Below are 22,918 nucleotides of genomic sequence, written 5' to 3'. Positions count from 1 at the left end.
AAAAATTTTTTTTTGAACTTAGTCATTTTTTCAACGTTTTTCAGACTTTCAGAAAGGGGAAATGTCAGTGAGCATTCCGATTTCAGTTCCAGAGCGATTCGCCCGATGAGTCCTTCATATTTAGTCGTTTTCAGCCAAATTTCAGAATTTTTGAAAATTTCACTTTTTTGTGAACATATCCACTAAATGAGGAAATAATATGTGTGAGGGTACCCCAGGAGAGTTCCAAATGTGTGTGGGTAGAATATATATCCCACGGGGGTAAAATTGAAAAAAGGTGAAAAATTTTTTTTTTTGGACTTAGTCATTTTTTCAGCGTTTATCAGACTTTCAGATAGGGGAAATGTCAGTGAGCGTTCCGATTTCAGTTCCAGAGCGATTCGCCCGATGAGTCCTTCATATTTAGTCGTTTTCAGGCAATTTTCAGAATTTTTGAAAATTTCACTTTTTTGTGAAAATATCCACTAAATGAGGAAATAATATGTGTGAGGGTACCCCAGGAGAGTTCCAAATGTGTGTGGGTAGAATATATATCCCATGGGGGTAAAATTGAAAAAAGGTGAAAAATTTTTTTTTTTGAACTTAGTCATTTTTTTAGCGTTTTTCAGACTTTCAGATAGGGGAAATGTCAGTGAGCGTTCCGATTTCAGTTCCAGAGCGATTCGCCCGATGAGTCCTTCATATTTAGTCGTTTTCAGCCAATTTTCTGAATTTTTGAAAATTTCACTTTTTTGTGAAAATATCCACTAAATGAGGGAATAATATGTGTGAGGGTACCCCAGGAGAGTTCCAAATGTGTGTGGGTAGAATATATATCCCACGGGGGTAAAATTGAAAAAAGGTGAAAAAAAATTTTTTTTTGAACTTAGCCATTTTTTTAGCATTTTTCAGACTTTCAGATAGGGGAAATGTCAGTGAGCGTTCCGATTTCAGTTCCAGAGCTATTCGCCCGATGAGTCCATCATATTTAGTCATTTTCAGCCAATTTTCAGAATTTTTGAAAATTTCACTTTTTTGTGAAAATATCCACTAAATGAGGGAATAATATGTGTGAGGGTACCCCAGGAGAGTTCCAAATGTGTGTGGGTAGAATATATATCCCACGGGGGTAAAATTGAAAAAAGGTGAAAAAAATTTTTTTTTGGACTTACTCATTTTTTCAGCGTTTATCAGACTTTCAGATAGGGGAAATGTCAGTGAGGGTTCCGATTTCAGTGCCAGAGCGATTCGCCTGATGAGTCCTTCATATTTAGTCGTTTTCAGCCAATTTTCAGAATTTTTGAAAATTTCACTTTTTTGTGAAAATATCCACTAAATGAGGGAATAATATGTGTGAGGGTACCCCAGGAGAGTTCCAAATGTGTGTGGGTAGAATATATATCCCACGGGGGTAAAATTGAAAAAAGGTGAAAAAATTTTTTTTTTGAACTTAGCCATTTTTTTAGCATTTTTCAGACTTTCAGATAGGGGAAATGTCAGTGAGCGTTCCGATTTCAGTTCCAGAGCTATTCGCCCGATGAGTCCATCATATTTAGTCATTTTCAGCCAATTTTCAGAATTTTTGAAAATTTCACTTTTTTGTGAAAATATCCACTAAATGAGGGAATAATATGTGTGAGGGTACCCCAGGAGAGTTCCAAATGTGTGTGGGTAGAATATATATCCCACGGGGGTAAAATTGAAAAAAGGTGAAAATTTTTTTTTTTTGAACTTAGTCATTTTTTCAGCGTTTATCAGACTTTCAGATAGGGGAAATGTCAGTGAGCATTCCGATTTCAGTTAAAGAGCGATTTGCCCGATGAGTCCTTCATATTTAGTCGTTTTCAGCCAATTTTCTGAATTTTTGAAAATTTCACTTTTTTGTGAAAATATCCACTAAATGAGGGAATAATATGTGTGAGGGTACCCCAGGAGAGTTCCAAATGTGTGTGGGTAGAATATATATCCCACGGGGGTAAAATTGAAAAAAGGTGAAAAAAATTTTTTTTGGAACTTAGTCATTTTTTTAGCATTTTTCAGACTTTCAGATAGGGGAAATGTCAGTGAGCGTTCCGATTTCAGTTCCAGAGCTATTCGCCCGATGAGTCCATCATATTTAGTCATTTTCAGCCATTTTTCAGAATTTTTGAAAATTTCACTTTTTTGTGAAAATATCCACTAAATGAGGGAATAGTATGTGTGAGGGTACCCCAGGAGAGTTCCAAATGTGTGTGGGTAGAATATATATCCCACGGGGGTAAAATTGAAAAAAGGTGAAAAAATTTTTTTTTGGACTTAGTCATTTTTTCAGCGTTTATCAGACTTTCAGATAGGGGAAATGTCAGTGAGCGTTCCGATTTCAGTTCCAGAGCGATTCGCCCGATGAGTCCTTCATATTTAGTCGTTTTCAGCCAATTTTCTGAATTTTTGAAAATTTCACTTTTTTGTGAAAATATCCACTAAATGAGGGAATAATATGTGTGAGGGTACCCCAGGAGAGTTCCAAATGTGTGTGGGTATAATATATATCCCACGGGGGTAAAATTAAAAAAAGTTGAAAAAAATTTTTTTTTAGACTTAGTCATTTTTCCGGCGTTTATCAGACTTTCAGATATGGGAAATGTCAGTGAGCGTTCCGATTTCAGTTCCAGAGCGATTCGCCCGATGAGTCCTACATATTTAGTCATTTTCAGCCAATTTTCAGAATTTTTGAAAATTTCACTTTTTTGTGAAAATATCCACTAAATGAGGGAATAATATGTGTGAGGGTACCCCAGGAGAGTTCCAAATGTGTGTGGGTAGAATATATATCCCACGGGGGTAAAATTGAAAAAAGGTGAAAAAAATTTTTTTTTGGACTTACTCATTTTTTCAGCGTTTATCAGACTTTCAGATAGGGGAAATGTCAGTGAGGGTTCCGATTTCAGTGCCAGAGCGATTCGCCTGATGAGTCCTTCATATTTAGTCGTTTTCAGCCAATTTTCAGAATTTTTGAAAATTTCACTTTTTTGTGAAAATATCCACTAAATGAGGGAATAATATGTGTGAGGGTACCCCAGGAGAGTTCCAAATGTGTGTGGGTAGAATATATATCCCACGGGGGTAAAATTGAAAAAAGGTGAAAAAATTTTTTTTTTGAACTTAGCCATTTTTTTAGCATTTTTCAGACTTTCAGATAGGGGAAATGTCAGTGAGCGTTCCGATTTCAGTTCCAGAGCTATTCACCCGATTAGTCCATCATATTTAGTCATTTTCAGCCAATTTTCAGAATTTTTGAAAATTTCACTTTTTTGTGAAAATATCCACTAAATGAGGGAATAATATGTGTGAGGGTACCCCAGGAGAGTTCCAAATGTGTGTGGGTAGAATATATATCCCACGGGGGTAAAATTGAAAAAAGGTGAAAATTTTTTTTTTTGAACTTAGTCATTTTTTCAGCGTTTATCAGACTTTCAGATAGGGGAAATGTCAGTGAGCATTCCGATTTCAGTTCCAGAGCGATTTGCCCGATGAGTCCTTCATATTTAGTCGTTTTCAGCCAATTTTCTGAATTTTTGAAAATTTCACTTTTTTGTGAAAATATCCACTAAATGAGGGAATAATATGTGTGAGGGTACCCCAGGAGAGTTCCAAATGTGTGTGGGTAGAATATATATCCCACGGGGGTAAAATTGAAAAAAGGTGAAAAAAATTTTTTTTTGAACTTAGTCATTTTTTTAGCATTTTTCAGACTTTCAGATAGGGGAAATGTCAGTGAGCGTTCCGATTTCAGTTCCAGAGCTATTCGCCCGATGAGTCCATCATATTTAGTCATTTTCAGCCAATTTTCAGAATTTTTGAAAATTTCACTTTTTTGTGAAAATATCCACTAAATGAGGGAATAGTATGTGTGAGGGTACCCCAGGAGAGTTCCAAATGTGTGTGGGTAGAATATATATCCCACGGGGGTAAAATTGAAAAAAGGTGAAAAAATTTTTTTTTGGACTTAGTCATTTTTTCAGCGTTTATCAGACTTTCAGATAGGGGAAATGTCAGTGAGCGTTCCGATTTCAGTTCCAGAGCGATTCGCCCGATGAGTCCTTCATATTTAGTCGTTTTCAGCCAATTTTCTGAATTTTTGAAAATTTCACTTTTTTGTGAAAATATCCACTAAATGAGGGAATAATATGTGTGAGGGTACCCCAGGAGAGTTCCAAATGTGTGTGGGTATAATATATATCCCACGGGGGTAAAATTAAAAAAAGTTGAAAAAAATTTTTTTTTAGACTTAGTCATTTTTCCGGCGTTTATCAGACTTTCAGATATGGGAAATGTCAGTGAGCGTTCCGATTTCAGTTCCAGAGCGATTCGCCCGATGAGTCCTTCATATTTAGTCGTTTTCAGCCAATTTTCTGAATTTTTGAAAATTTCACTTTTTTGTGAAAATATCCACTAAATGAGGGAATAATATGTGTGAGGGTACCTCAGGAGAGTTCCAAATGTGTGTGGGTAGAATATATATCCCACGGGGGAATAATTGAAAAAAGGTGAAAAAATTTTTTTTTTGGACTTAGTCAATTTTTCAGCGTTTATCAGACTTTCAGATAGGGGAAATGTCAGTGAGCGTTCCGATTTCAGTTCCAGAGCGATTCGCCCGATGAGTCCATCATATTTAGTCGTTTTCAGCCAATTTTCAGAATTTTTGAAAATTTCACTTTTTTGTGAAAATATCCACTAAATGAGGGAATAATATGTGTGAGGGTACCCCAGGAGAGTTCCAAATGTGTGTGGGTATAATATATATCCCACGGGGGTAAAATTAAAAAAAGTTGAAAAAAATTTTTTTTTAGACTTAGTCATTTTTCCGGCGTTTATCAGACTTTCAGATATGGGAAATGTCAGTGAGCGTTCCGATTTCAGTTCCAGAGCGATTCGCCCGATGAGTCCTTCATATTTAGTCGTTTTCAGCCAATTTTCTGAATTTTTGAAAATTTCACTTTTTTGTGAAAATATCCACTAAATGAGGGAATAATATGTGTGAGGGTACCTCAGGAGAGTTCCAAATGTGTGTGGGTAGAATATATATCCCACGGGGGAATAATTGAAAAAAGGTGAAAAAATTTTTTTTTTGGACTTAGTCAATTTTTCAGCGTTTATCAGACTTTCAGATAGGGGAAATGTCAGTGAGCGTTCCGATTTCAGTTCCAGAGCGATTCGCCCGATGAGTCCATCATATTTAGTCGTTTTCAGCCAATTTTCAGAATTTTTGAAAATTTCACTTTTTTGTGAAAATATCCACTAAATGAGGGAATAATATGTGTGAGGGTACCCCAGGAGAGTTCCAAATGTGTGTGGGTAGAATATGTATCCCATGGGGGTAAAATTGAAAAAAGGTGAAAAATTTTTTTTTTTGAACTTAGTCATTTTTTTAGCGTTTTTCAGACTTTCAGATAGGGGAAATGTCAGTGAGCGTTCCGATTTCAGTTCCAGAGCGATTCGCCCGATGAGTCCTTCATATTTAGTCGTTTTCAGCCAATTTTCTGAATTTTTGAAAATTTCACTTTTTTGTGAAAATATCCACTAAATGAGGTAATAATATGTGTGAGGGTACCTCAGGAGAGTTCCAAATGTGTGTGGGTAGAGTATATATCCCACGGGGTAAAATTGAAAAAAGGTGAAAAAATTTTTTTTTTGGACTTAGTCATTTTTTCAGCGTTTATCAGACTTTCAGATAGGGGAAATGTCAGTGAGCGTTTCGATTTCAGTTCCAGAGCGATTCGCCCGATGAGTCCTTCATATTTAGTCGTTTTCAGCCAATTTTCTGAATTTTTGAAAATTTCACTTTTTTGTGAAAATATCCACTAAATGAGGAAATAATATGTGTGAGGGTACCCCAGGAGAGTTCCAAATGTGTGTGGGTAGAGTATATATCCCACGGGGGTAAAATTGAAAAAAGGTGAAAAAATTTTTTTTTTGGACTTAGTCATTTTTTCAGCGTTTATCAGACTTTCAGATAGGGGAAATGTCAGTGAGCGTTCCGATTTCAGTTCCAGAATGATTCGCCCGATGAGTACTTCATATTTAGTCATTTTCAGCCAATTTTCTGAATTTTTGAAAATTTCACTTTTTTTGCGAAAATATCCACTAAATGAGGGAATAATATGTGTGAGGGTACCTCAGGAGGGTTCCAAATGTGTGTGGGTAGAATATATATCCCACGGGGGTATAATTGAAAAAAGTTGAAAAAAATTATTTTTTGGACTTAGTCATTTTTTTAGCGTTTTTCAGACTTTCAGATAGGGGAAATGTCAGTGAGCGTTCCGATTTCAGTTCCAGAGCGATTCGCCCGATGAGTCCTTGATATTTAGTCGTTTTCAGCCAATTTTCAGAATTTTTGAAAATTTCACTTTTTTGTGAACATATCCACTAAATGAGGAAATAATATGTGTGAGGGTACCCCAGGAGAGTTCCAAATGTGTGTGGGTAGAATATATATCCCACGGGGTAAAATTGAAAAAAGGTGAAAAATTTCTTTTTTTGGACTTAGTCATTTTTTCAGCGTTTATCAGACTTTCAGATAGGGGAAATGTCAGTGAGCGTTCCGATTTCAGTTCCAGAGCGATTCGCCCGATGAGTCCTTCATATTTAGTCGTTTTCAGGCAATTTTCAGAATTTTTGAAAATTTCACTTTTTTGTGAAAATATCCACTAAATGAGGAAATAATATGTGTGAGGGTACCCCAGGAGAGTTCCAAATGTGTGTGGGTAGAATATATATCCCATGGGGGTAAAATTGAAAAAAGGTGAAAAAATTTTTTTTTTGAACTTAGTCATTTTTTTAGCGTTTTTCAGACTTTCAGATAGGGGAAATGTCAGTGAGCGTTCCGATTTCAGTTCCAGAGCGATTCGCCCGATGAGTCCTTCATATTTAGTCGTTTTCAGCCAATTTTCTGAATTTTTGAAAATTTCACTTTTTTGTGAAAATATCCACTAAATGAGGGAATAATATGTGTGAGGGTACCCCAGGAGAGTTCCAAATGTGTGTGGGTAGAATATATATCCCACGGGGGTAAAATTGAAAAAAGGTGAAAAAAAATTTTTTTTTGAACTTAGTCATTTTTTCAACGTTTTTCAGACTTTCAGAAAGGGGAAATGTCAGTGAGCATTCCGATTTCAGTTCCAGAGCGATTCGCCCGATGAGTCCTTCATATTTAGTCGTTTTCAGCCAAATTTCAGAATTTTTGAAAATTTCACTTTTTTGTGAAAATATCCACTAAATGAGGGAATAATATGTGTGAGGGTACCTCAGGAGAGTTCCAAATGTGTGTGGGTAGAATATATATCCCACGGGGGTATAATTGAAAAAAGGTGAAAAAAATTTTTTTTTGGACTTACTCATTTTTTCAGCGTTTATCAGACTTTCAGATAGGGGAAATGTCAGTGAGGGTTCCGATTTCAGTGCCAGAGCGATTCGCCTGATGAGTCCTTCATATTTAGTCGTTTTCAGCCAATTTTCAGAATTTTTGAAAATTTCACTTTTTTGTGAAAATATCCACTAAATGAGGGAATAATATGTGTGAGGGTACCCCAGGAGAGTTCCAAATGTGTGTGGGTAGAATATATATCCCACGGGGGTAAAATTAAAAAAAGTTGAAAAAAATTTTTTTTTAGACTTAGTCATTTTTCCGGCGTTTATCAGACTTTCAGATATGGGAAATGTCAGTGAGCGTTCCGATTTCAGTTCCAGAGCGATTCGCCCGATGAGTCCTTCATATTTAGTCGTTTTCAGCCAATTTTCTGAATTTTTGAAAATTTCACTTTTTTGTGAAAATATCCACTAAATGAGGGAATAATATGTGTGAGGGTACCTCAGGAGAGTTCCAAATGTGTGTGGGTAGAATATATATCCCACGGGGGTATAATTGAAAAAAGGTGAAAAAATTTTTTTTTTGGACTTAGTCAATTTTTCAGCGTTTATCAGACTTTCAGATAGGGGAAATGTCAGTGAGCGTTCCGATTTCAGTTCCAGAGCGATTCGCCCGATGAGTCCATCATATTTAGTCGTTTTCATCCAATTTTCAGAATTTTTGAAAATTTCACTTTTTTGTGAAAATATCCACTAAATGAGGGAATAATATGTGTGAGGGTACCCCAGGAGAGTTCCAAATGTGTGTGGGTAGAATATATATTCCACGGGGGTAAAATTGAAAAAAAGGTGAAAAAATTATTTTTTTGGACTTAGTCATTTTTTCAGCGTTTATCAGACTTTCAGATAGGGGAAATGTCAGTGAGCGTTCCGATTTCAGTTCCAGCGCGATTCGCCCGATGAGTCCTTCATATTCAGTAGTTTTCAGCCAATTTTCTGAATTTTTGAAAATGTCACTTTTTTGTGAAAATATCAACTAAATGAGGGAATAATATGTGTGAGGGTACCCCAGGAGAGTTCCAAATGTGTGTTGGTAGAATATATATGCCACGGGGGTAAAATTGAAAAAAGGTGAAAAAAAATTTTTTTTAGACTTAGTCATTTTTCTGGCGTTTATCAGACTTTCAGATAGGGGAAATGTCAGTGAGCGTTCCGATTTCAGTTCCAGAGCGATTCGCCCATTGAGTCCTTCATATTTAGTCGTTTTCAGCCAATTTTCAGAATTTTTGAAAATTTTACTTTTTAGTGAAAATATCCACTAAATGAGGGAATAATATGTGTGAGGGTACCCCAGGAGAGTTCCAAATGTGTGTGGGTAGAATATATATCCCACGGGTGTAAAATTGAAAAAAGGTGAAAAATTTTTTTTTTGGACTTAGTCATTTTTTCAGCGTTTATCAGACTTTCAGATAGGGGAAATGTCAGTGAGCGTTCCGATTTCAGTTCCAGAGCTATTTGCCCGATGAGTCCTTCATATTTAGTCGTTTTCAGCCAATTTTCTGAATTTTTGAAAATTTCACTTTTTTGTGAAAATGTCCACTAAATGAGGGAATAATATGTGTGAGGGTACCCCAGGAGAGTTCCAAATGTGTGTGGGTAGAATACATATCCCACGGGGGTAAAATTGAAAAAAGGTGAAAAAAAAATTTTTTTAGACTTAGTCATTTTTCTGGCGTTTATCAAACTTTCAGATAGGGGAAATGTCAGTGAGCATTCCGATTTCAGTTCCAGAGCGATTCGCCCAATCAGTCCTTCATATTTAGTCGTTTTCAGCCAATTTTCAGAATTTTTGAAAATTTCACTTTTTTGTGAAAATATCCACTAAATGAGGGAATAATATGTGTGAGGGTACCCCAGGAGAGTTCCAAATGTGTGTGGGTAGAATATATATCCCACGGGGGTAAAATTGAAAAAAGGTGAAAAATTTTTTTTTTCGACTTAGTAATTTTTTCAGCGTTTATCAGACTTTCAGATAGGGGAAATGTCAGTGAGCATTCCGATTTCAGTTCCAGAGCGATTTGCCCGATGAGTTCCTCATATTCAGTAGTTTTCAGCCAATTTTCTGAATTTTTGAAAATTTCACTTTTTTGTGAATATATCCACTAAATGAGGGAATAATATGTGAAGGTACCCCAGGAGAGTTCCAAATGTGTGTGGGTAGAATATATATCCCACGGGGGTAAAATTGAAAAAAGGTGAAAAATATTTTTTTGGGACTTAGTCATTTTTCCGACTTTTATCAGACTTTCAGATAGGGGAAATGTCAGTGAGCGTTCCAATTTCAGTTCCAGAGCGATTCGCCCGATGAGTCCTTCATATTTCATCGTTTTCAGCCAATTTTCTGAATTTTTGAAAATTTCACTTTTTTGTGAAAATATCCACTAAATAAGGGAATAGTATGTGTGAGGGTACCCCAGGAGAGTTCCAAATGTGTGTGGGTAGAATATATATCCGACGGAGGTAAAATTGAAAAAAGGAGAAAAAAAAATTTTTTTTAGACTTAGTCATTTTTTCAGCGTTTATCAGACTTTCAGATAGGGGAAATGTCAGTGAGCGTTCCGATTTCAGTTCCAGAGTGATTCGCCCGATGAGTCCTTCATATTCAGTAGTTTTCAGCCAATTTTCTGAATTTTTGAAAATTTCACTTTTTTGTGAAAATATCCACTAAATGAGGGAATAATATGTGTGAGGGTACCAAAGGAGTGCTCCAAATGTGCGTGGGATGAATATATATCCCACGGGGGTAAAATTGAAAAGAGTTGAAAAATATTTTTTTTGGACTTAGTCATTTTTCCGGCGTTTATCAGACTTTCAGATAGGGGAAATGTCAGTGAGCGTTCTGCTTTCAGTTCCAGAGCGATTCGCCTGATGAGTCCTTCATATTTAGTCGTTTTCAGCCAATTTTCTAAATTTTTGAAAATTTCACTTTTTTGTGAATATATCCACTAAATGAGGGAATAATATGTGAAGGTACCCCAGGAGAGTTCCAAATGTGTGTGGGTAGAATATATATCCCACGGGGGTAAAATTGAAAAAAGGTGAAAAATTTTTTTTTTTGGACTTTGTCATTTTTCTGGCGTTTATCAGACTTTCAGATAGGGAAAATGTCAGTGAGTGGTCCGATTTCAGTTCCAGAGCGATTCGCCCATTGAGTCCTTCATATTTAGTCGTTTTCAGCCAATTTTCAGAATTTTTGAAAATTTTACTTTTTTGTGAAAATATCCACTAAATGAGGGAATAATATGTGTGAGGGTACCCCAGGAGAGTTCCAAATGTGTGTGGGTAGAATATATATCCCACGGGGGTAAAATTGAAAAAAGGTGAAAAAATTTTTTTTTCGACTTAGTAATTTTTTCTGCGTTTATCAGAATTTCAGATAGGGGAAATGTCAGTGAGCGTTCCGATTTCAGTTCCAGAGCTATTCGCCTGATGAGTCCTTCATATTTAGTCGTTTTCAGCCAATTTTCTGAATTTTTGAAAATTTCACTTTTTTGTGAAAATATCCACTAAATGAGGGTATAATATGTGTGAGGGTACCCCAGCAGAGTTCCAAATGTGTGTGGGTAGAATATATATCTCACGGGGGTAAAATTGAAAAAAGTTTAAAAAATTTTTTTTGGACTGTCATTTTTCCGGTGTTTATCAGACTTTCAGATAGGGAAAATGTCAGTGAGCGTTCCGATTTCAGTTCCAGAGTGATTCGCCCAATGAGTCCTTCATATTTAGTCGTTTTCAGCCAATTTTCAGAATTTTTGAAAATTTTACTTTTTTGTGAACATATCCACTAAATGAGGGAATAATATGTGTGATGGTACCCCAGGAGAGTTTCAAATGTGTGTGGGTAGAATATATATCCCACGGGGGTAAAATTGAAAAAAGGTGAAAAAAAAATTTTTTTTAGACTTAGTCATTTTTTCAGCGTTTATCAGACTTTCAGATAGGGGAAATGTCAGTGAGCATTCCGATTTCAGTTCCAGCGCGATTCGCCCGATGAGTCCTTCATATTCAGTACTTTTCAGCCAATTTTCTGAATTTTTGAAAATTTCACTTTTTTGTGAAAATATCCACTAAATGAGGGAATAATATGTGTGAGGGTACCAAAGGAGTGCTCCAAATGTGCGTGGGATGAATATATATCCCACGGGGGTAAAATTGAAAAGAGTTGAAAAATATTTTTTTTGGACTTAGTCATTTTTCCGGCGTTTATCAGACTTTCAGATAGGGGAAATGTCAGTGAGCGTTCTGCTTTCAGTTCCAGAGCGATTCGCCTGATGAGTCCTTCATATTTAGTCGTTTTCAGCCAATTTTCTGAATTTTTGAAAATTTCACTTTTTTGTGAAAATATCCACTAAATGAGGGAATAATATGTGTGAGGGTACCCCAGGAGAGTTCCAAATGTGTGTGGGTAGAATATATATCCCACGGGGCTAAAATTGAAAAAAGGTGAAAAATATTTTTTTGGGACTTAGTCATTTTTCCGACTTTTATCAGACTTTCAGATAGGGGAAATGTCAGTGAGCATTCCAATTTCAGTTCCAGAGCGATTCGCCCGATGAGTCCTTCATATTTAGTCGTTTTCAGCCAATTTTCTAAATTTTTGAAAATTTCACTTGTTTGTGAAAATATCCACTAAATGAGGGTATAATATGTGTGAGGGTACCCCAGGAGAGTTCCAAATGTGTGTGGGTAGAATATATATCTCACGGGGGTAAAATTGAAAAAAGTTGAAAAAAATTTTTTTGGACTGTCATTTTTCCGGTGTTTATCAGACTTTCAGATAGGGAAAATGTCAGTGAGCGTTCCGATTTCAGTTCCAGAGTGATTCGCCCAATGAGTCCTTCATATTTAGTCGTTTTCAGCCAATTTTCAGAATTTTTGAAAATTTTACTTTTTTGTGAAAATATCCACTAAATGAGGGAATAATATGTGTGAGGGTACCCCAGGAGAGTTCCAAATGTGTGTGGGTAGAATATATATCCCACGGGGGTAAAATTGAAAAAAGGTGAAACTTTTTTTTGGTCTTAATCATTTTTTCAGCGTTTATCAGACTTTCAGATAGGGGAAATGTCAGTGAGCGTTCCGATTTAAGTTCCAGAGCGATGCGCCCATTGAGTCCTTCATATTTAGTCATTTTCAGCCAATTTTCAGAATTTTTGAAAATTTCACTTTTTTGTATAAATATCCACTAAATGAGGGAATAATATGTGTGAGGGTACTCCAGGAGAGTTCCAAATGTGTGTGGGTAGAATATATATCCCACGGGGGTAAAATTGAAAAAAGGTGAAAAAAAAATTTTTTTAGACTTAGTCATTTTTCTGGCGTTTATCAAACTTTCAGATAGGGGAAATGTCAGTGAGCATTCCGATTTCAGTTCCAGAGCGATACGCCCAATGAGTCCTTCATATTTAGTCGTTTTCAGCCAATTTTCAGAATTTTTTAAAATTTCACTTTTTTGTGAAAATATCCACTAAATGAGGGAATAATATGTGTGAGGGTACCCCAGGAGAGTTCCAAATGTGTGTGGGTAGAATATATATCCCACGGGGGTAAAATTGAAAAAAGGTGAAAAAAAATTTTTTTATACTTAGTCATTTTTTCAGCGTTCATCAGACTTTCAGATAGGGGAAATGTCAGTGAGCTTTCCGATTTCAGTTCCAGCGCGATTCGCCCGATGAGTCCTTCATATTCAGTAGTTTTCAGCCAATTTTCTGAATTTTTGAAAATTTCACTTTTTTGTGAAATTATCCACTAAATGAGGGAATGAGGGAATAATATGTATGAGGGTACCCCAGGAGAGTTCCAAATGTGTGTGGGTAGAATATATATCCCACGGAGGTAAAATTGAAAAAAGGTGAAACTTTTTTTTGGTCTTAATCATTTTTTCAGCGTTTATCAGACTTTCAGATAGGGGAAATGTCAGTGAGCGTTCCGATTTAAGTTCCAGAGCGATGCGCCCATTGAGTCCTTCATATTTAGTCGTTTTCAGCCAATTTTCTAAATTTTTGAAAATTTCACTTTTTTGTGAAAATATCCACTAAATGAGGGTATAATATGTGTGAGGGTACCCCATGAGAGTTCCAAATGTGTGTGGGTAGAATATATATCCCACGGGGGTAAAATTGAAAAAAGGTGAAATAAAAATTTTTTTAGACTTAGTCATTTTTCTGGCGTTTATCAGACTTTCAGATAGGGGAAATGTCAGTGAGCATTCCGATTTCAGTTCCAGAGCGATTCTCCCGATGAGTCCTTCATATTTAGTCGTTTTCAGCCAATTTTCAGAATTTTTGAAAATTTTACTTTTTTGTGAAAATATCCACTAAATGAGGGAATAATATGTGTGAGGGTACCCCAGGAGAGTTCCAAATGTGTGTGGGTAGAATATATATCCCACGGGGCTAAAATTGAAAAAAGGTGAAAAATATTTTTTTGGGACTTAGTCATTTTTCCGACTTTTATCAGACTTTCAGATAGGGGAAATGTCAGTGAGCGTTCCAATTTCAGTTCCAGAGCGATTCGCCCGATGAGTCCTTCATATTTAGTCGTTTTCAGCCAATTTTCTAAATTTTTGAAAATTTCACTTTTTTGTGAAAATATCCACTAAATGAGGGTATAATATGTGTGAGGGTACCCCATGAGAGTTCCAAATGTGTGTGGGTAGAATATATATCTCACGGGGGTAAAATTGAAAAAAGTTGAAAAAAATTTTTTTGGACTGTCATTTTTCCGGTGTTTATCAGACTTTCAGATAGGGAAAATGTCAGTGAGCGTTCCGATTTCAGTTCCAGAGTGATTCGCCCAATGAGTCCTTCATATTTAGTCGTTTCCAGCCAATTTTCAGAATTTTTGAAAATTTTACTTTTTTGTGAAAATATCCACTAAATGAGGGAATAATATGTGTGAGGGTACCCCAGGAGAGTTCCAAATGTGTGTGGGTAGAATATATATCCCACGGGGGTAAAATTGAAAAAAGGTGAAAAAAAAATTTTTTTAGACTTAGTCATTCTTCTGGCGTTTATCAAACTTTCAGATAGGGGAAATGTCAGTGAGCATTCCGATTTCAGTTCCAGAGCGATTCGCCCAATGAGTCCTTCATATTTAGTCGTTTTCAGCCAATTTTCAGAATTTTTTAAAATTTCACTTTTTTGTGAAAATATCCACTAAATGAGGGAATAATATGTGTGAGGGTACCCCAGGAGAGTTCCAAATGTGTGTGGGTAGAATATATATAACTCACGGGGGTAAAATTGAAAAAAGTTGAAAAAAAATTTTTTGGACTGTCATTTTTCCGTTGTTTATCAGACTTTCAGATAGGGAAAATGTCAGTGAGCGTTCCGATTTCAGTTCCAGAGCCATTCGCCCAATGAGTCCTTCATATTTAGTCGTTTTCAGCCAATTTTCTAAATTTTTGAAAATTTCACTTTTTTGTGAAAATATCCACTAAATGAGGGTATAATATGTGTGAGGGTACCCCATGAGAGTTCCAAATGTGTGTGGGTAGAATATATATCTCACGGGGGTAAAATTGAAAAAAGTTTAAAAAAATTTTTTTGGACTGTCATTTTTCCGGTGTTTATCAGACTTTCAGATAGGGAAAATGTCAGTGAGCGTTCCGATTTCAGTTCCAGCGCGATTCGCCCGATGAGTCCTTCATATTCAGTAGTTTTCAGCCAATTTTCTGAATTTTTGAAAATTTCACTTTTTTGTGAAAATATCCACTAAATGAGGGAATAATATGTGTGAGGGTACCCCAGGAGAGTTCCAAATGTGTGTGGGTACAATATATATCCCACGGAGGTAAAATTGAAAAAAGGTGAAACTTTTTTTTGGTCTTAATCATTTTTTCAGAGTTTATCAGACTTTCAGATAGGGGAAATGTCAGTGAGCGTTCCGATTTAAGTTCCAGAGCGATGCGCCCATTGAGTCCTTCATATTTAGTCATTTTCAGCCAATTTTCAGAATTTTTGAAAATTTCACTTTTTTGTATAAATATCCACTAAATGAGGGAATAATATGTGTGAGGGTACTCCAGGAGAGTTCCAAATGTGTGTGGGTAGAATATATATCCCACGGGGGTAAAATTGAAAAAAGGTGAAAAAAAATTTTTTTTAGACTTAGTCATTTTTCTGGCGTTTATCAAACTTTCAGATAGGGGAAATGTCAGTGAGCATTCCGATTTCAGTTCCAGAGCGATACGCCCAATGAGTCCTTCATATTTAGTCGTTTTCAGCCAATTTTCAGAATTTTTTAAAATTTCACTTTTTTGTGAAAATATCCACTAAATGAGGGAATAATATGTGTGAGGGTACTCCAGGAGAGTTCCAAATGTGTGTGGGTAGAATATATATCCCACGGGGGTAAAATTGAAAAAAGGTGAAAAAAAAATTTTTTTAGACTTAGTCATTCTTCTGGCGTTTATCAAACTTTCAGATAGGGGAAATGTCAGTGAGCATTCCGATTTCAGTTCCAGAGCGATTCGCCCAATGAGTCCTTCATATTTAGTCGTTTTCAGCCAATTTTCAGAATTTTTGAAAATTTCACTTTTTTGTGAAAATATCCACTAAATGAGGGAATAATATGTGTGAGGGTACCCCAGGAGAGTTCCAAATGTGTGTGGGTAGAATATATATAACTCACGGGGGTAAAATTGAAAAAAGTTGAAAAAAAATTTTTTGGACTGTCATTTTTCCGTTGTTTATCAGACTTTCAGATAGGGAAAATGTCAGTGAGCGTTCCGATTTCAGTTCCAGAGCCATTCGCCCAATGAGTCCTTCATATTTAGTCGTTTTCAGCCAATTTTCTGAATTTTTGAAAATTTTACTTTTTTGTGAAAATATCCACTAAATGAGGGAATAATATGTGTGAGGGTACCCCAGGAGAGTTCCAAATGTGTGTGGGTAGAATATATATCCCACGGGGGTAAAATTGAAAAAAGGTGAAAAAAATTTTTTTTAGACTTAGTCATTTTTCTGGCGTTTATCAGACTTTCAGATAGGGGAAATGTCAGTGAGCATTCCGATTTCAGTTCCAGCGCGATTTGCCCGATGAGTACTTCATATTCAGTAGTTTTCAGCCAATTTTCTGAATTTTTGAAAATTTCACTTTTTTGTGAAAATGTCCACTAAATGAGGGAATAATATGTGTGAGGGTACCCCAGGAGACTTCCAAATGTGTGTGGGTAGAATATATATCCCACGGGGGTAAAATTGAAAAAAGGTGAAAAATTTTTTTTGGTCTTAATCATTTTTTCAGCGTTTATCAGACTTTCAGATAGGGGAAATGTCAGTGAGCATTCCGATTTCAGTTGCAGAGCGATTCGCCCGATGAGTCCTTCATATTTAGTCGTTTTCAGCCAAGTTTCTGAATTTTTGAAAATTTCACTTTTTTGTGAAAATATCCACTAAATGAGGGAATAATATGTGTGAGTGTACCCCAGGAGAGTTCCAAATGTGTGTGGGTAGAATATATATCCCACGGGGGTAAAATTGAAAAAAGGTGAAAAAAATTTTTTTGGACTGTCTTTTTTCCGGTGTTTATCAGACTTTCAGATAGGGAAGATGTCAGTGAGCGTTCCGATTTCAGTTCCAGAGTGATTCGCCCGATGAGTCCTTCATATTTAGTCGTTTTCAGCCAATTTTCAGAATTTTTGAAAATTTTACTTTTTTGTGAAAATATCCACTAAATGAGGGAATAATATGTGTGAGGGTACCCCAGGAGAGTTCCAAATGTGTGTGGGTAGAATATATATCCCACGGGGGTAAAATTGAAAAAAGGTGAAAAAAAATTTTTTTAGACTTAGTCATTTTTTCAGCGTTCATCAGACTTTCAGATAGGGGAAATGTCAGTGAGCGTTCCGATTTCAGTTCCAGCGCGATTCGCCCGATGAGTCCTTCATATTCAGTAGTTTTCAGCCAATTTTCTAAATTTTTGAAAATTTCACTTTTTTGTGAAAATATCCACTAAATGAGGGAATAATATGTGTGAGGGTACCCCAGGAGAGTCCCAAATGTGCGTGGGTAGAATATATATCTCACGGGGGTAAAATTGAAAAAAGTTGAAAAAAATTTTTTTGGACTGTCATTTTTCCGGTGTTTATCAGACTTTCAGATAGGGAAAATGTCAGTGAGCGTTCCGATTTCAGTTCCAGAGCGATTCGCCCAATGAGTCCTTCATATTTAGTCGTTTTCAGCCAATTTTCAGAATTTTTGAAAATTTCACGTTTTTGTGAAAATATCCACTAAATGAGGGAATAATATGTGTGAGGGTTCCCCAGGAGAGTTCCAAATGTGTGTGGGTAGAATATATATCCCACGGGGGTAAAATTGAAAAAAGGTGAAAAAATTTTTTTTTGGACTTAGTCATTTTTCCGACGTTTATCAGACTTTCAGATAGGGGAAATGTCAGTGAGCGTTCCGATTTCAGTTCCAGAGCGATTCGCGCGATGAGTCCTTCATATTTAGTCGTTTTCAGCCAATTTTCAGAATTTTTGAAAATTTCACTTTTTTGTGAAAATATCCACTAAATGAGGGAATAATATGTGTGAGAGTACCCCAGGAGAGTCCCAAATGTGTGTGGGTAGAATATATATCTCACGGGGGTAAAATTGAAAAAAGTTGAAAAAAATTTTTTTGGACTGTCATTTTTCCGGTGTTTATCAGACTTTCAGATAGGGAAAATGTCAGTGAGCGTTCCGATTTCAGTTTCAGAGCGATTCGCCCAATGAGTCCTTCATATTTAGTCGTTTTCAGCCAATTTTCAGAATTTTTGAAAATTTCACGTTTTTGTGAAAATATCCACTAAATGAGGGAATAATATGTGTGAGGGTTCCCCAGGAGAGTTCCAAATGTGTGTGGGTAGAATATATATCCCACGGGGGTAAAATTGAAAAAAGGTGAAAAAAAAATTTTTTTAGACTTAGACATTTTTCTGGCGTTTATCAGACTTTTAGATAGGGGAAATGTCAGTGAGCATTCCGATTTCAGTTCCAGAGCGATTCGCCCGATGAGTCCTTCATATTTAGTCGTTTTCAGCCAATTTTCAGAATTTTTGAAAATTTCACTTTTTTGTGAAAATATCCATTAAATAAGGGAATAATATGTGTGAGGGTACCCCAGGAGAGTTCCAAATGTGTGTGGGTAGAATATATATCTCACGGGGGTAAAATTGAAAAAAGTTGAAAAAAATTTTTTTTGGACTGTCATTTTTCCGGTGTTTATCAGACTTTCAGATAGGGAAATTGTCAGTGAGCGTTCCGATTTCAGTTCCAGAGCGATTCGCCCAATGAGTCCTTCATATTTAGTCGTTTTCAGCCAATTTTCTGAATTTTTGAAAATTTCACTTTTTTGTGAAAATATCCACTAAATGAGGGAATAATATGTGGGAGGGTACCCCAGGAGAGTTTCAAATGTGTGTGGGTAGAATATATATCTCACGGGGATAAAATTGAAAAAAGTTGAAAAAAATTTTTTGGACTGTCATTTTTCCGGTGTTTATCAGACTTTCAGATAGGGAAAATGTCAGTGAGCGTTCCGATTTCAGTTCCAGAGTGATTCGCCCAATGAGTCCTTCATATTTAGTCGTTTTCAGCCAATTTTCAGAATTTTTGAAAATTTCACTTTTTTGTGAAAATATCCACTAAATGAGGGAATAATATGTGTGAGTGTACCCCAGGAGAGTTCCAAATGTGTGTGGGTAGAATATATATCCCACGGGGGTAAAATTGAAAAAAGGTGAAAAAAAAATTTTTTTAGACTTAGACATTTTTCTGGCGTTTATCAGACTTTTAGATAGGGGAAATGTCAGTGAGCATTCCGATTTCAGTTCCAGAGCGATTCGCCCGATGAGTCCTTCATATTTAGTCGTTTTCAGCCAATTTTCAGAATTTTTGAAAATTTAACTTTTTTGTGAAAATATCCACTAAATGAGGGAATAATATGTGTGAGTGTACCCCAGGAGAGTTCCAAATGTGTGTGGGTAGAATATATATCCCACGGAGGTAAAATTGAAAAAAGGTGAAAAAAATTTTTTTTGGACTGTCATTTTTCCGGTGTTTATCAGACTTTCAGATAGGGAAATTGTCAGTGAGCGTTCCGATTTCAGTTCCAGAGCGATTCGCCCAATGAGTCCTTCATATTTAGTCGTTTTCAGCCAATTTTCTGAATTTTTGAAAATTTCACTTTTTTGTGAAAATATCCACTAAATGAGGGAATAATATGTGTGAGGGTACCCCAGGAGAGTTCCAAATGTGTGTGGGTAGAATATATATCCCACGGGGGTAAAATTGAAAAAAGTTGAAAAAAAATTTTTTTAGACTTAGTCATTTTTCTGGTGTTTATCAGACTTTTAGATAGGGGAGATGTCAGTGAGCATTCCGATTTCAGTTCCATAGCGATTCGCCCGATGAGTCCTTCATATTTAGTCGTTTTCAGCCAATTTTCTGAATTTTTGAAAATTTCACTTTTTTGCGAAAATATCCACTAAATGAGGGAATAATATGTGTGAGGGTACCCCAGGAGAGTTCCAAATGTGTGTGGGTAGAATATATATCCCACGGGGGTAAAATTGAAAAAAGGTGAAAAATTTTTTTTGGTCTTAATCATTTTTTCAGCGTTTATCAGACTTTCAGATAGGGGAAATGTCAGTGAGCGTTCCGATTTCAGTTCCAGAGCGATTCGCCCGATGAGTCCTTCATATTTAGTCGTTTTCAGCCAATTTTCAGAATTTTTGAAAATTTCACGTTTTTGTGAAAATATCCACTAAATGAGGGAATAATATGTGTGAGGGTACCCCAGGCGAGTTCCAAAAGTGTGGGGGTAGAATATATATCTCACGGGGGTAAAATTGAAAAAAGTTGAAAAAAAAATTTTTTGGACTGTCATTTTTCCGGTGTTTATCAGACTTTCAGATAGGGAAATTGTCAGTGAGCGTTCCGATTTCAGTTCCAGAGCGATTCGCCCAATGAGTCCTTCATATTTAGTCGTTTTCAGCCAATTTTCTGAATTTTTGAAAATTTCACTTTTTTGTGAAAATATCCACTAAATGAGGGAATAATATGTGTGAGGGTACCCCAGGAGAGTTCCAAATGTGTGTGGGTAGAATATATATCCCACGCGGGTAAAATTGAAAAAAGGTGAAAAAAAAATTTTTTTAGACTTAGACATTTTTCTGGCGTTTATCAGACTTTTAGATAGGGGAAAAGTCAGTGAGCATTCCGATTTCAGTTCCAGAGCGATTCGACCGATGAGTCCTTCATATTTAGTCGTTTTCATCCAATTTTCTGAATTTTTGAAAATTTAACTTTTTTGTGAAAATATCCACTAAATGAGGGAATAATATGTGTGAGTGTACCCCAGGAGAGTTCCAAATGTGTGTGGGTAGAATATATATCCCACGGGGGTAAAATTGAAAAAAGGTGAAAAAAATTTTTTTTGGACTTAGTCATTTTTCCGACATTTATCAGACTTTCAGATAGGGGAAATGTCAGTGAGCGTTCCGATTTCAGTTCCAGAGCGATTCGCCCGATGAGTCCTTCATATTTAGTCGTTTTCAGCCAATTTTCAGAATTTTTGAAAATTTCACTTTTTTGTGAAAATATCCACTAAATGAGGGAATAATATGTGTGAGGGTACCCCAGGAGAGTTCCAAATGTGTGTGGGTAAAATATATATGCCACGGGGGTAAAATTGAAAAAAGGTGAAAATTTTTTTTTTTTGGACTTAGTCATTTTTTCAGCGTTTATCAGACTTTCAGATAGGGGAAATGTCAGTGAGCGTTCCGATTTCAGTTCCAGAGCGATTCGCCCGATGAGTCCTTCATATTTAGTCGTTTTCAGCCAATTTTCTGAATTTTTGAAAATTTCACTTTTTTGTGAAAATATCCACTAAATGAGGGAATAATATGTGTGAGGGTACTCCAGGAGAGTTCCAAATGTGTGTGGGTAGAATATATATCCCACGGGGGTAAAATTGAAAAAAGGTGAAAAAATATTTTTCTGGACTTAGTTATTTTTCTGGCGTTTATCAGACTTTTAGATAGGGGAAATGTCAGTGAGCATTCCGATTTCAGTTCAAGAGCGATTCGCCCGATGAGTCCTCCATATTTAGTCGTTTTCAGCCAATTTTCAGATTTTTTGAAAATTTCACTTTTTTGTGAAAATATCCACTAAATGAGGGAATAATATGTGTGAGGGTACCCCAGGAGAGTTCCAAATGTGTGTGGGTAGAATATATATCTCACGGGGGTAAAATTGAAAAAAGTTGAAAAAAATTTTTTTGGGACTGTCATTATTCCGGTGTTTATCAGACTTTCAGATAGGGAAAATATCAGTGAGAAAAAAGGTGAAAAAAATTTTTTTGGACTTAGTCATTTTTCCGGCGTTTATCAGACTTTCAGATAGGGGAAATGTCAGTGAGCATTCCGATTTCAGTTCCAGAGCGATTCGCCCAATGAGTCCTTCATATTTAGTCGTTTTCAGCCAATTTTCAGAATTTTTGAAAATTTCACTTTTTTGTGAAAATATCCACTAAAGGAGGGAATAATATGTGTGAGGGTACCCCAGGAGAGTTCCAAATGTGTGTGGGTAGAATATATATCCCACGGGGGTAAAATTGAAAAAAGGTGAAAAAAAAATTTTTTTAGACTTAGACATTTTTCTGGCGTTTATCAGACTTTTAGATAGGGGAAATGTCAGTGAGCATTCCGAATTCAGTTCCAGAGCGATTCGACCGATGAGTCCTTCATATTTAGTCGTTTTCAGCCAATTTTCAGAATTTTTGAAAATGTCACTTTTTTGTGAAAATATCCACTAAATGAGGGAATAATATGTGTGAGGGTACCCCAGGAGAGTTCCAAATGTGTGTGGGTAGAATATATATGCCACGGGGTAAAATTGAAAAAAGGTGAAAATTATTTTTTTTTGGACTTAGTCATTTTTTCAGCGTTTATCAGACTTTCAGATAGGGGAAATGTCAGTGAACGTTCCGATTTCAGTTCCAGAGCGATTCGCCCGATGAGTCCTTCATATTTAGTCGTTTTCAGCCAATTTTCTGAATTTTTGAAAATTTCACTTTTTTGTGAAAATATCCACTAAATGAGGGAATAATATGTGTGAGGGTACTCCAGGAGAGTTCCAAATGTGTGTGGGTAGAATATATATCCCACCTGGGTAAAATTGAAAAAAGGTGAAAAAAATGTTTTTTGGACTTAGTCATTTTTCCGGCGTTTATCAGACTTTCAGATAGGGGAAATGTCAGTGAGCGTTCCGATTTCAGTTCCAGAGCGATTCGCCCGATGAGTCCTTCATATTTAGTCGTTTTCAGCCAATTTTCAGAATTTTTGAAAATTTCACTTTTTTGTGAAAATATCCACTAAAGGAGGGAATAATATGTGTGAGGGTACCCCAGGAGAGTTCCAAATGTGTGTGGGTAGAATATATATCCCATGGGGGTAAAATTGAAAAGAGTTGAAAAATTTTTTTTTGGACTTAGTCATTTTTCCGGCGTTTATCAGACTTTCAGATAGGGGAAATGTCAGTGAGTGT

The sequence above is a fragment of the Phyllobates terribilis genome, unplaced genomic scaffold (assembly GCF_046119375.1).
Source record: "Phyllobates terribilis strain yellow unplaced genomic scaffold, ASM4611937v1 Scaffold_13__5_contigs__length_258822181, whole genome shotgun sequence".
In the NCBI taxonomy this organism is placed as follows: Eukaryota; Metazoa; Chordata; class Amphibia; order Anura; family Dendrobatidae; genus Phyllobates; species Phyllobates terribilis.
The sequence above is the reverse complement of the archived record's forward strand: the minus strand, read 5'-3'. Positions refer to the sequence as shown.